The sequence below is a fragment of the Amphibalanus amphitrite genome, unplaced genomic scaffold (assembly GCF_019059575.1).
Source record: "Amphibalanus amphitrite isolate SeventyFive unplaced genomic scaffold, NRLGWU_Aamphi_draft 001522F_arrow, whole genome shotgun sequence".
In the NCBI taxonomy this organism is placed as follows: Eukaryota; Metazoa; Arthropoda; class Thecostraca; order Balanomorpha; family Balanidae; genus Amphibalanus; species Amphibalanus amphitrite.
Genome location: NW_024883015.1, coordinates 92652 through 107830, shown reverse-complemented (window position 1 = coordinate 107830; position 15179 = coordinate 92652). Strand labels below are relative to the sequence as shown.

General features: G+C 47.1%; 1 protein-coding gene across 1 annotated transcript in view; it reads left to right on the top strand.

Annotated features, from left to right (window-relative positions):
* The window catches only part of LOC122373616 (atrial natriuretic peptide receptor 3-like), a 103909-nt gene that overhangs the window by 9633 nt on the left and 79097 nt on the right, over positions 1–15179 (top strand). The window lies entirely within an intron of this gene.

Sequence of the window (15179 nt, the reverse complement as noted above, 5' to 3'; positions counted from 1 at the left end):
AGTACTTGGTCTGTATAGCTCAGAGGTAGAGCATTGGAGCGCTAATCCAAAGGCCCGGGGTTCGAGTCCCCGTACAGCCCAAATCTTTAACGAGTTTGCAAAAAGATGACTGATGTCATCACTGTCAACCGTGGAAGCCGTATGGCTACCCATCTACGCTGGAGTACGAAAAACATCATCTCACGCTCTCAGTCCCAGCGGATAAAAACAACACCTAATAATGATCCGCATAAAACTTGGCAGAAAGCTCGTTAAAGTACTTGGTCTGTATAGCTCAGAGGTAGAGCATTGGAGCGCTAATCCAAAGGCCCGGGGTTCGAGTCCCCGTACAGCCCAAATCTTTAACGAGTTTGCAAAAAGATGACTGATGTCATCACTGTCAACCGTGGAAGCCGTATGGCTACCCATCTACGCTGGAGTACGAAAAACATCATCTCACGCTCTCAGTCCCAGCGGATAAAAACAACACCTAATAATGATCCGCATAAAACTTGGCAGAAAGCTCGTTAACCCTATTCCTGGCGGGGGGGGGGGCCTCAGGAGCCCCCCCCCCTGAGGTTTTTTGGTTATATCTCCCAAACGCGTTGAGCTAGGAAGCTCAAATTTTCTGACTTTTCCTAAAAGGCTTCTACGCAACATGTCTGAAAATTTTGAGTTGATCTGACCTCAGGTCAGGTCACCAGAGGCGGTTTGGTGACGCTACCTCAGAAAAGTTTGCAATCACGCCAGAGCTAGAGTTTTTGACCGATCAATTTCTTCTCTTCAGGGTTTAGTTAGGGTACCAGTATGTGCAATTTGTATATCTCGGAATTTTGATATCGGTGACCTAAGGTCAGGTCAATTTCGCGACCTCCCCATTATAAGTCAATGGGGGAAAAATCAACTCCCTGTTTTTACCACTAAAACGGGTCGGAATGGCCCCATATACCATACATGACTTCATATACGATCAACCTTCACTACCTTGAGGTCTGTTTTGCTGTTGGGCAGCTGTGAGGTCATGTGACGTCATCAAAGGTCACCAAAGGTTTTTGGCCAATAACTCCGTACAGGAACAAGATACAGACGCGTGGATGGTCTCATTGTGTTCAGCTCGTCAAGACGCATCGAATGATATACATGATGACCTCGAGGTCACGTGACCTGAGGTCAACCTTTGACCTTGACCTTTCGAGGTCAACATATATATTATTCGATGCGGATTGACGAGAGGATCACGATGATGCCCTTAGTTTGTTCCTATCTTGACTAATTCGAAAGTTATTCGAGAAAAACTCTCTCAATATCTAGTGCCGGCATTTTGACTTTTTCGACCCCTGTGACGTCATCTTTGACCTGACCTGAAAATGACCTTTGTAAAAATTGTAGATCTTGGCCGTGCGTATCCGATGCCGTTTACCGCTTGTCGCTATCTTGCTTCGTTCTCGAGATCTCAGGGGGGGGCCGAATCGGCCCCCCCCCCGCCAGTTTCTTGTCCCGGCGGAGCCCGCCAGGAATAGGGCTAAAGTACTTGGTCTGTATAGCTCAGAGGTAGAGCATTGGAGCGCTAATCCAAAGGCCCGGGGTTCGAGTCCCCGTACAGCCCAAATCTTTAACGAGTTTGCAAAAAGATGACTGATGTCATCACTGTCAACCGTGGAAGCCGTATGGCTACCCATCTACGCTGGAGTACGAAAAACATCATCTCACGCTCTCAGTCCCAGCGGATAAAAACAACACCTAATAAGGTATCATTAGTTGCATCATGTAAAACAGCCTATTTCCCACTGGGAATACTCATGAGCTACTGTGTGCAAAGAAACATTCACTTCATATTTTGCAATAATGTGTAGTGCGCAAGATGTATAGTTATGGTAGGACCCGGTTGGACCCGTCAGAAAATTTCCAGGAACCAGTCTGGACCCATATGGGTCCAGACTGGTTCTTTGGACCGGGTCCTCGGGTCCACATTTTGCCACCTCTACTACGAACGAGCAAACTGGGGGCTAACCAGACTCCTAGCGGACATTGTGCTGCGGCAAAGCCGTGAAAAGTTTGTGATGTGCGGTGCGCTCCGCCCGGCAACGGCTCGGAGAGGAAAGCTTCAATAGCGTTGGGCTTCCTTACGGATGCCTTACTTCACACTTTCTGTTAACACAGGTCGATAGATGATATCTTATATTGCAAACCTGAGTACATAGCGCGCCTATCGAAATGACAGCCATAAAGTTTGGAAGCTGCGATAGAATTTATGACTGATGAACAGCTCAGATTTCCGAACATGATATCCACGCATGATCGAGCACCCGATAACGTATCAGGCGAGTTCATATGGCCGCGACTGGCAGACATGTTATGCGTACGAGCGCGAGTACAAACTAGTACATTATACAATATATGCATGGCGTGGATTGTTACAACCTGGCTTGTCGACCGGCACGGTTACGTCTTAGGAGCGGATTACAGGAGTCAAGATTTTCCATTGACAGCTTTCCATTTAAACTAATTCCATGCTATTATTTGAGCTACATTGGTTCTTATTTGTTCGAAGCTAATTGCCACGGATAGCTTTGAAACCTGATCCATCATGATCCTGATCCATACCTACCATTTAGGCGCGACCTTACGAATGTTTGCCTGCACCGACTCTCTGCACCCTAACAGATGTTGAGTGACACGCTGACAGAAAGCTCATTGCTGGGAAATTTCCTGCGGGCTGAACCTTGGATTCAGGTTTAATGAAGTCCCTAGCAACATCTTCATGCTCTCTCAAAAATCGAACAAAGTGACCTCAGCAGTCAGCGTTATTAATTTAAGTCAATGCAATAATCTTTAGGACCTTATGCAGTACTGTATACTGTTGAATACCGCCATATTTAGAAAAGTAAATTACAGAAAAGTAGAATAAAGGTAGGATGTTGGATTTGCCTGCAATTTAGTTACATTCAAATTTTCGTAAAGCCGTGATGCCATAATCCATAACTATTGGAAAGAAAGGGGTCGCAGAGCTTTGAGGCGCTGTTGACTTTGGAAGACACCAAAGAGTGCGCTGGATACCTAAATTCCTGAAACGGCATACCTACCTCAAACGCATACGAGGCGCGTCAGAACATTTCATTATGCACCTGATTCTGATGGAACCACGAGACATGGCAAAATAGGGCCTGCTAGTTGAATCTGACATATAGAGGGAAGCTTTTTTTCAGCAGTTAGGGCATTTTTCCGGCGCAGGCGATGCGGCAAGACGAGCAGTGGTATTTTAACAGGGTTTGGTGTTTGTATATTTGTTCATGAACAGTTCGTGAACAATGTTTGTTTGTTTGTTTGTTTGTTTATTTGATAGTTAACGAATTTTGGCATTCAAGGTCACATGTTCACCAACGATTCTCTGTTCACGAACAGTTCGTGAACGTTCATGAACGTTCATGAACAAGTCATCATTTCTTATATCTTTCGAGCAATTGTTATCATACGGTGCAGACATGACTGCAGGCATGTTTTACATGTGAAAAATGCACCATTCATATCTCAAGCACATGGAATCGTGATTCATAATTATTCTTGCAGCGCTGAGGCTTAAATTCTGAGGCATAGTTTCTGACCTTGCATGACGTCATATAAGACGCCACTAAGGTTGTAAGGTGCGGTAGGAGCTTTTCGCTAATAACTTCCGATCAAATTGAGCTAGCGAGTCGGTTAAACCTTCAATTGACTCAGAAAGAACTGCCAAATCGATTGATATGCAGCATGACATCCTTCATGGAGCTATGTGACCCGAGGGGCTTTGACCTGACCTTGACCTGGGGTCAACATCCTAAAAAGACATAATCCAAACAAAAAGTGTATCATTCGGCGCGCCTCGCCACGACAAGCACGATGGTGCCACAATCGCGGCTCTGTCACTATTTGTGGCGAAGTTATTTTCCAAAAACCAAACCCCTACTTTGTGACACTTGACCTGACCTCAGGGGTCATTGGTTGGTGTAAGACCTTGAAATCGGATGCCAGTCGCTGTGGTTCGTACTGACGCACACGCTGGCTTTTCCGCAAGGTTCTTTCTCAATTAGGAGCGAAATGGCTAAGGAGGGGATCTTATCTATATCTACATACCCCCTCTTTGCCGTGTTCGCGAACAGATCATGAACGTTCGCGAACTGTTCGTTGTTTGTTTACCAAAATTTGACTGATGACGTCACTTGTTCGCGAACACATTTGTTCGTGAACAGTTTGTTTATGTTTGTTTATTTGAAAAATTAAACAAACACCAAACCCTGTATTTTAACGTCTCACAGTCACAATCATTATTTATCCCGTAGGACCTGGCGAAATTTATGCCGGCGAGACTGTCCTGTTTGAGAGACGCTACGCTTGCACAGATCACACTAACCACTGACAACCTATGGCAATTGTTTTCCCTGAGGTCAGGCTGCATACCTCAACTTGGTGACCAAAGTATGTTCTACCGTGAGTTTGATTGATAATACACCTGATATATTGCGGTATTCAGAGTGCGTTAAGCCGACGCCGTTTAAGTCCTCAGAAGTCAGATAATTTGTTCGCCTTATTCGGGCATCTCCGGCGAGAGTTGCTTTTGATATCTCCCCTGGCTCCCCGACCCCTCGTCCCTAATCTCAAAGTTCCTTTACTGCTATACCTTATCCCCTGATCACTGGTCTGCCAATGCCATCCTAGTCACCATTCATTGCTTCCATCAGATCCGAGGAGTCCGTGATGATGCGGCGCCGCGCACGAACTAGGCTGCCACCTACCAGCCATCGGGAGAACTAGTAGTATGGGAGCTCGCGTAGAGGTGACAGTAAAGCGGCACAGCTCTCGGCTGGGCGACTGGACCCCTTGGCACCTTCAGAGTTCAGGAGCACAAGTCGGCAGTCTGAGTGTCATGTGACACCTACAACTGGGTTACTGACTGTTGATGGTGTGAGATTTGTTTATCCTTGTGCCATAAATAGAATGCGGGCTGCTCCCTTGGAGCGGCACCGCTGCTCCCGAGGGAGCGCACCCCGTAGCCGGGTGCAGTGAGTGCCTTGGGGCTGGGTGGCCTGTCCTCTGGACGGGCTCAGCCCCGGCGACTCAATAGGGTGCCTGCCCAGACCAATGTCTCCCCCTAATTCCTATCATCCTTCCGGCTCTGCAATGGTCTTGCCAGACCGAAAGGGCCTAACCCAACAAAACAAAACAAAAACAAGCAATTATAATCACACAAGTTACGCGAAACCGATGCATGCTATGCTCTTTTACCATTTTCTTGGAAAGTCTGGTGTTTGAATAAGCTTTGACGGTAACATCTCAGTTAAAACAAGATGATCAAGGTTTGGTGTACCGTAACTGGCGTAACAAACTCTTTAGCCTTTCTGATCGACTTCGGGGAAATGAGATTAAACGTTTTCACCTATGTACTTTATGTCACATGTGTATATCTTCGGGCAGGCTGCCGTAGTAGTCCAACTATTGGGAGCATGGGAAGCAGCCGATAGGAGGGTTAGGGGAACAATTATAGGCAGACTGAGAGCAAGGGCATGTAGTTTACACTCCTACACCGTCAATTATCTGGGCATAATTCAGTATTCAGTATTCACACTTGTAGCCTGACACCGAAACATTGAAGCTCCTTCTTAATCTCGTGTAAGGTCTCTGGGCTTGGAGCGATTTGTCCGGTGCTGAATGAAGATCAACCCCCACAATAATGCCTCGCAAAGCTCACTTAACCCCAACATCCACTTTCTTCCCGTACGACAAATCAAGCGTTACAGCGCTCTCTTGCAAACCGTTCCATTCCGTCTATATTGGTAATCACACATTACCTTCTTCAACCGAAATTGCAATCTTACTCTTAAAAGTTTGATGAAGTTTCAAACAAATTTCAAAGTTATACGCGTCATCTGTTGATCGAAGCTCACACGCATCCGATATTGCATCACTGCATTCGAGGCTGCAAAGAAATGCAATAACGGCGATTGCAGAAGAGACGGAGCTTGGCGTGCCCTTATCGGTCAAGCCGGGAAACACAATACTAACACTCGAGTTTAATTTGGATAAGGTTATTCAAACTGTTCAGCATTCCTGCATTTCAATTTTGAGATTTCTGCGATGCACTGAGGGCTTTTAAAGTTTCACACCAGCAGACAAGACTAGGGACTAGAGGTGGCAAAAGGTGAAAATTTTGGGAACCAGACTCGAACCAGACCCGGCTGGACATTTCTGGAACCAGTCAGACCCGGTATAATTGTTGGAATCGGAATCAGTTGGACCCGTTCCCCAAAATTCAATTAATACAAAGCATTTGTAGAAATCATTAGTTGCATCATGTAAAACAGCCTTTTTCCCTCTGGGAATAACTACTTATGAGCTACAGTGTGGAAAGGAACATACATAAGAAAATGTTTTCTTTCCATTCACTTCATATTTTGCAATCAAGCGTAGTGTGCAAGATGTAGGTATGGTTTATGGTAATGTAACAGCTGGAAGCTGTGACATTTTTTTTCTCTCCGTACATCAAAAAGGACATCTCTCACACTCTATACGTAAGGACGATCGCACTGCCTGCCGCGGCGCCGAGCCGGCGTGGGAAGGGAGTCGACCATACGATCCCCCGACCCGTCGGCCGGTCACCATTAGCGAAGATCAAAGGCTCGCCGAAGGGTGGAGTACAAACACACCCATCCGGGCCGGCGCAGTGGCCGCCGACAAACGCAACGCAGCCGGAAACCCCTGCTCCCGGTGCTGGACCCGCCTCCCGACGCCTGGCGCCACGCACATCCTGCCGACGCAGCTGACAGGAAGATGGGAGGATGTCGTTGCGGTCAGCCGTCCGGCACAGGCAGGGACCGACATCCGGCGAAAATCGAGTGTGAAAACGTCATCCGGCAGGAGACAGCTGAGACGGATGAGCCGAGCAAGTGAGGATGACGTCACGTTCCGGCGGAATGGAGGAGGAGGGCGACGGTCTCGACTCCGGATGCGAGACGGGATGTCGCCAATTTTCTGCCCCGGTCAGCGAGGCCCGGCGACGCCCGGAACCTCCGGCCCGGAAATCACAGGAGAACAAAACTCAATGCAGAAGGAGAAGAAGGGACAGACAGACCCGGGACGGATCACCGGAGGCCGACCACCAGAGACAGAACGCCTCGGGACTCAGCGCGGGATACCGCCCCGCCCGGCTTCGGCCGGAGCGGCCTCTCTGCTGATCGGATCATCACTGCACCGGACCTCAGCTGGAGTGGACAGCAATCATCAAACACTGTCAAGTGAGTCATCTCATCTGTCCGCCTCATCAAGACTGCCTCCCCGTCAGTGTTCGCCACGGGCCCCAAAATCCCCAGCCCAGCCCGGCCCGGGCCCATGGGTTCAGAGCCCGGCCCAGCCCGTAGCCCGCTCTTGGCAAATATTCCAAGCCCAGCCCGGCCCGGCCCGTCAAAAATAGCAATCTAGTTATTGTCTTAGTCTATGGCTATAATAAGCATGATTGATTACACTATTTTGAGAACAATTCAAATTGCATGAATATTAACATGGCAATCATGACTCCCTTCTTTTCAATGAATATAATCATTTCAAGCACCTATGGCACAAATTTTAACAGTAACAGCAAGCACCTCAGTCAATTAGGTCATGATTACACACCTATAAAAAGTTTACATGATTATATTAACTACATTCTATGAGTAAAGTTATCTTGCAAGCTGATGTGTGTGAACATTATCATTAATAATTGGTGACTCTAATGCATACTTGAAGGAAGTATTTGCAACATACTCTATACTTCCCAGCACTTACCAGCAGAAAAAAAGCTTGACTTATGGGAATTGATGAATCTGTCTGGGATTGACCTTGCTGTTAAATTCACTCCATAGATGCTGCAATATCAAAAGCCTGAGAAAGCATACAAAATAGGTGACACTAACTTTAGCACTGTCTTCCAAAAAAAGAGAAAATCCATCCATTTATCAGCAAAACTGATTTAATCTATTTTCAATTCATGCCCACGTGTCAACCGAATCTCTGTGGACAACTATCTGCTACTTTCCTTGCTATTTTATGTTAGGCTCTTTTCAAGATATGGATATCGCTAGCAGCGTAAGCAGAAAACATGGTAAGCTTGAAATGTCATTGGGTACTTTTGCGACTTGTACGCATCATCATCATCAATCGAAAATGAGCGAACACTTCTTGATTGTCGCAGCTGCGGCAGGTAGCGATTCTGACGAATTGTATAATAAAACATATATGATCAAGTTTTTGTTTTGTTTTTCGTTCGAGTTTTCAGACTTCGTGATTTTGGTTTTATTTTTCATTGGTTTAATTTTGTTTTCACCTTGATACTCACTTAAAAAACGTATTTATTTGATATACTGTTGTGTATACTACCTAGATGCCGCCACATAAACATAGCGCCGCCGCCATGATTGCACATTTTGTTGAGAAGGGGCTGGTTTGTTGTGATTTATTTTGACAAATTTATGGACATTTAAAGAAGCTTTCATCGCGAAATACTCTGTAGAGTTCCTCGTTACTTACAGTGTGTTTTGTGAGTATCCTTTTAAGGTTCTGTTCGTTAAAAAGCCGTCGGTGAAGGAAAAAAGACTGTGTTGGAATTGTCTCACTATCGCCATATATAAGTGTTAACTTAATGTAGCCCTGTAGCCCATCATTGTTGAGTGGCTTCTTAGTTTTTGGAGTTGTAGTGCTAAGTAAGTTGTTCTGATGACTACATTTTAACTTTTATTAACAAACTAATGATGCTAGAGATTCTCTGATCTTTTTGGTTGCGGAATTTTTATGAAAACCCTCCTATGTGTGACATGATGTGATATTGGATAATTCTCAAGATTCCCAAAATTCAATATCAAGTAGGTTTTCTTTCACATTGCTTAAATTTGGTTTAGTTTTTGTATTTTCCCAGTGGGTTTTGTTTGCATCAGTTTCCAAATTTTCTTAAATTGACATTAGTCGCAAAACCCATAGTGCACAAAGTTCTTGGCCCGGCCCATCCATAGCCCGTTAACTAATGATATTTGGGGGCCCGGCCCAGCCCGTAGCCCAGCCCGGCCCGTGGCCCGTTGGGCTGGCCCGGCCCGTGGCGAACACTGCTCCCCGTCATGGACAATTCACCTCCCATTTACCCATCGGATGTCTCTGATCTGGATTACAAATGCCACTCCCTGGGGTCTAACCTGAGCCACCATTAGAGGGTAATGGATTTAACATCGTGGGAGTGTTATTCGGCAGGGAAGGGAGGGCAGATGGTCGCTACATTCCGCTCCCGACCGAGCAGCGCGGCAGTGGTGCGTCTGTTTGTAAAGGCGGGAAGGGGCTAATGGGCCTGACTGGTCCGGCCTTGTCTATGGGATAGACAGAGGGGTTAGAGGGACAGCCGGGGCGGGTCAGTAACAGTCAGTGCGCGCTAATGGCTCATCTTACACTTGTATTGGTGCTAGTACTAGTGTCGGTCATTTGCGCCCGCGGCCCGACCGCGGTAGGGTGCGGGAGCCAATGCAGGGAGAGGGGAGGAGGAACAGGTCAGATGGTGTCATTTTGGGGCGCTGGTCACCACTGACGCGTCAAACTACGTCAGATGACGTCATGACAGTTCAATTGGCGATGCTTTGTAAATAATCTTTTTGCGGTTAGGGCGTTAGGATTAGATTTAAGGCTAAGTTGGCATTGGCGAGCTGACAACCGATCGTGGTACACCGGTTGAAAATGACCAGTATTGTATCGTCCGTTTGTAAATATAGCGTGAAATTTTAACAATCTGTCTGGGAAAGAAGGGAGGGTTACTTCAGATATGTTGCTGATTCGGATTCACGGAGAATGCTAACGTAATTATCTTTAAGTTGTCACGTCGACCACACGACTTTACGCCGGCATAACATCACAGACTCACCGGGACTGCACCGCGGCGATCTGATCACGAATCAACGGAAATGCAATGATCACGCCCTCACGACGCGACCACCACAAATTCGTTTTTTTTTTCTAGTAGGTCAATATAAGCTACTCTACAATCTGACTTAGCTGGTCTCGGTAGATCAGCGTTTCAATCCACTAGCAGTCTAGTGTTAATCCAAGGCTCATCAATCGATTCTCAATTCTTACAAAGTGCTCTTCGAGATATCCGAAGGTTGGGACTTTTCAATTAAGAACAATCACTATTCTTTAGAATTGTGATTTTCTATTGAAAATCCCAACCTGAGCTACCTCTCTAGGGGGGTGTTTAGCGTTTCGGCCGCGATTTAGGACATTTTGATTCCGAGAAAAACGGCACGGTAGAATTTTTTGCCATTTTCAGCGTTTGGTCCCGTATCGGGGAGCTACCGGCTGGCATCGGTCGCTTGAAATATAATTAACCCGTTTTGGGGTAATCGGCACGTGCATTTTCCCATAGGGTTAACATGGGGAAAAATTGGAAATTTGATTTGCGAAAAATTTCGTCAATTATATTTGCTGATATTTTTAGGATCGGATCTAGGGCTGGCACCTCAACTTTTGGTAATAATTATTTAAAAATCATAGGATACAATTTCGGGTAATCTTGACGGACAGTTACCCCATGCTGAGCCTATGGCGATTTCGAAAAATTATTTTCAAATCAATTTTGCCAAAAATTTCCACGTTAGATTTTGAAAAAGTTCCAATATGTTGTGCACCGGGGTGTCGGCTACCACGTGGTATGGGTCAGATATGGGGCGATTGAAAAGCACGTGCCACGTGCAAACGTGTTTGATGGGGTAACCTCCGGGAAAATCCGACATTGGCCAACTGGGGGTCCTATGGCGTGGAAACCACTCCACCTAGCGGCACCAAATCAACGCAGCCGGTGAGCAGATGAGTCCAGCTTGTCGCACTAGTGGTCACGTGGCGCACGTGCTATTGCACGTGCCGTGGCACGGGGTCAATTTTGGTGCTTAAATATACTAGCATTGTGAAATGCAAGGAATGGGGGAAATAGCCGTCAGGCCGTCAGATTTTATGATAGGGTTGATCTGAAAACGGGTGTAGGCACAGAATGAAAAAGGCTAAAAAACTGCTATCTCGGATTTTTTGTAAAATTAAAAATTTAAAATTCTGGGGAAATTATATATTCGAAAGGTGAAATTTCCCTAAATTTTGCCGTTTTTCGACCTTAGCCGTCCACTGTTCAGGGACATTGACACCGGCCGGGGTCATCTTTTAAATGCTGATGGCCACGTCGATGGGTCATCACGTGGCGTGAACGGTGGAGCTATCAAAGGTCCGGCACGTGCCACGTGGCCACGTGTTTGAGTCGCGTACCTCCCAGATTATCGTGTGTTTGCCGACTTGTGGCCTTATAGTACGAAAACAGCACAAGCCAGGAACACTGAAATGGTGCAATCAGTGAGGGGACAAGTCCTGCTTACACCACCGGTGGTCACGTGGCACACGTGCAAATCCGGGCACCTCCGTTGCGGAGATATTTTATAGTGAAATATTCAAATGTTCATAACTATGTCAGTTTACGTCCGATTGGGCTAGAATTTGGTGGGTGGACGAATTGTTAAGCGACAGAAACGAATGCGCCATGTTTGTTGCAGTGCGCCACGTTTGTCTAAAAGCGCCATTTTTGCCGCAAAGCGCAGAATGTGCGTAACTTTGTCGAACATTGGACGATTAGGATGTGCTGTAATTAAGGAATGGCTGCTTAAACGGCAGATATGAATGCACCACATTTGCCTCAGGGCGCCATATTTGTCTTAATGCGTCAGTGTTTGCGTTTTGCCTACGGCGGGCGTTTTTTGCGTCGGTGTTTGCGTTTTTCGGTGTTTGCGTTTGGCGGCGGGCGGACGTTTTTTGCAGCGATTTGCGGTTGGCGGCGGGCGTGCGTGCGTTTTTTGCGGCGGTGTTTGCGTTTTTTGCGGTTTTTGTGTTTGGCGGCGGGCGGGTGGGCGATGCGGGTGTTTTTGCGGTGTTTGCGTTTGACGGCGGGCGGCCGTTTTAGCGGCAGTTTGCGGCGGGCGGCCGTTTTTTGCGGCGTTTTGCGATTTGCGGCGGGCGGCCGTTTTTTTGCGGCGTTTTGCGGTTTGCGGCGGGCGGCCGTTTTTTGGGGCGTTTTTGTGGTTTGCGGCGTTTTTTGCGGCGTTTTGCGGTTGCCGGCGGCCGGGCGTTCTTTGCGGTGTTGCGGTTTGCAGCGGGCGGCCGTTTTTTGCGGCGTTTCGCCGTTGGAGGCGGGCGATGCGGTTTCTTTTTGCGGCGGCGGTGTTTGCGTTTTTGCGGCGTTTGCGTTTTGCGGTGGACGGGCGGTTTTTGGCGGCGTTTTTTTGCGTTTTTTCTGCGGTTTTCGGCGGGCGGGCGATTTTTTGCGGAGTTTCCGTTGGCGTTTTGGGCGTGTGTTTTGCGCGTTTTGCGGTTTTGCGGCGGGCGGGCGGTTTTTCACAATTAAAGTCCCAACCTTCGGATCCGCAGTGCTGTTCGACAAGCGCTGCCCGGGCCTATCCGAAGGTTGGGACTTTTCAATTAGACAATCACTATTCTTTAGAATTGTGATTTTCTATTGAAAATCCCAACCTGAGCTACCTCTCTAGGGGGGTGTTTAGCGTTTCTGCCGCGATTTAGGACATCTTGATACCCTCGAAAACGGCTCGTTAGATTTTTTTGCCATTTTCAGCGTTTGGTCCCCTATGGGGGAGCTACCGGCTGGTACCAGTCGCTTGAAATATAATTAACCCGTTTTGGGGTAATCGGCACGTGCATTTTCCCATAGGGTTAACATGGGGAAAAATTGAAAATGCGATTTGCGCAAAATCTGTTCAGTAATATTTGTCCACGTTTTTAGGGTCAGTTCTTGGGCTGGCACCTCACCTTCTGGGGGTAATTATTTAAAATATAAATGACAAAATTTCGGGTAACCGATGCCGACAGTTACCCCATGTTGAGCCTATGGCAATTTCGAAAAATTATTTTCAAATCGATTTTGCCAAAAATTTCCACGTTAGATTTTGAAAATGTTCCAATATGTTGTGCCCCGGGGTGTCGGCTACCACGTGGTATGGGTCAGATATGGGGCGATTGAAAAGCACGTGCCACGTGCAAACGTGTTTGATGGGGTAATCTCCGGGAAAATCCGACATTGGCCAACTTGGGGTCCTATGGCGTGGAAACCACCCCACCTAGCGACACCAAATCAACGCAGCCGGTGAGCAGATGAGTCCAGCTTGTCGCACTAGTGGTCACGTGACGCACGTGCTATTGCACGTGCCGTGGCACGGGGTCAATTTTTGTGCTTACATACCCGAACATTGTAAAATGCAAGGAATGGGGGAAATAGCCATCAGGCCGTCAGTTTTTATGATAGGGTCGATCTGAAAACGGGTATAGACATAGAATGAAGTGGGCTAAAGGTCAAGCTACACGGGACACTTTTTCGGTTTTTGATTTTTCGGTTTTTTCGCTTTTTCGGCTCGATTTATCGCTTTTTCGCGTCGGTTTTTCGCTTTTTCGATTTATCGCTTCATGACTTCAGTTTTTCGAGTTTCGTTGATTTTTGTTTAGTTGGAACGCGCTGTGCAACCGCCAGCTCTTTTTATTTTGTTTGCAACCAGTGCAATGCTTTGGTCGCAGTTTTGCTTGGGGCTTTAGGGGTCTGTTTTGTTGTCTGTTTTAACAGATGGAAATTACTTAAACTAGATCTCGTCTGTTTTGTAGTAGGAAACTGGCTTGACAAAATTTCCAGCAGCTCAGCTACTAACCGGCGCCCCGCTGGGACTCCTGGATTTCCACGCCCTGCTGGTAGGGGGACATCCCTTCTAACTTGGCTCCTGAGCCACGTAGCGACACGCCGTAGGTGACACTTGAAAGAGCTAAAAAATAAGGAACAAACTGCTCATCGGCCGTTTTTAGGTCAGTTGTAGGCCAAAGGGCAGGTCACCAAAGGTAATCGAAGGTAAAATGTCGCCAATATCTAGGTATAGGTCAAACTTCGACAATATTCGACAAATCGGTCCATAGCTCAGGAATGGATGGAGCTATAGCGCCGTGGAGAGGCGCAATCAAACGTTCTGTTAACGTTCTTTCGCTAGCATGTCCTCAGATTTGACGTAAGGTCCACCGTTTATCCTGCAGGGGCATAAACGTCCAAAATATACAATTCTGCAAAAACAGTTTTTTTTCCGCCATAACTTTTGACTCTAAACTTGCACGAGCTTTCCTTCATCAGAAACGTGTTTCTCTGGTCGAGACGCATCGAATGAACCTTAACCCTCGCCCGTATTGGTGTTTTTCCAGCCGCGAACGTATAAGGGGGGGGGGGTCCGTTGGACCCCCCTTGCCGTTTCGCCCCTGATCGAGCTAGAGCTTCGCGGAAAAACGAGCGTGTTGCCTGTGACGAGAGGAAGCCGATGATACCCAATTTTAAGGTCCTAGGTCATTGGTTGACCTTGCAGGTCAGGTCAATGACCCCAAAGGCGGGAAAATCGGGACTTGTTAGAACGTCGTAAAGTGTGGCTGCTATGGGGTTTTTCGGGGTGCTGATCACGAATATCATGTTAGTTTTGATCACAGATGATGTCTTCATGTATTTAGGCCAGGTCGGGTCAGGTCAGGTCAGGTCAACCAGTAAGGGTATTCGTAGTAGGTGGCAACCGCCTCTGACAGCTTCGTAACATGTTACGAAGGCACCAAAACTACTTCGTAAATGTTCATATGGTTGCTAAATTCGAATTCAGCTCCAAAAACTGGCATAGAAACATGTAAAACTCGAAAAAGTGAACCGAGGTCATCAAAGGTCAATGACCTGACCTGACCTTCAGGTGACCTTGACACCCACCCTAATGCATCGGGGCAACATCATATCACATGTTTGAACGCTTGAAACCACGAAAAGACTGCAAACGCGCGGCTAATGCGAGCCGACATACGCCGAATCGCGATTCCAGCCAAACATGGTCTCGAAAAGTAGGTCGAAAAGTAGGTCAGTAGGTCATTTGGGTCAGGGTCATGAAATTTTCAGGGTAGGTGTGAAATTGATGAACGCGAGGGTACTGAAAGTTTCGTCGCGATCGGCCGCTTTTTACGCGAGTTATTCGCGAAAAACCATGGGGGGGTCCGTTCGACCCCCCCCCCCCTATACGGGCGAGGGTTAAGCTAACTGGACTGGTCTAGGTCATGACCTGGCCGGAAAGTTCGTGATGCATATCAGTCGATTTGTATCGTCCAGTGGAACACAT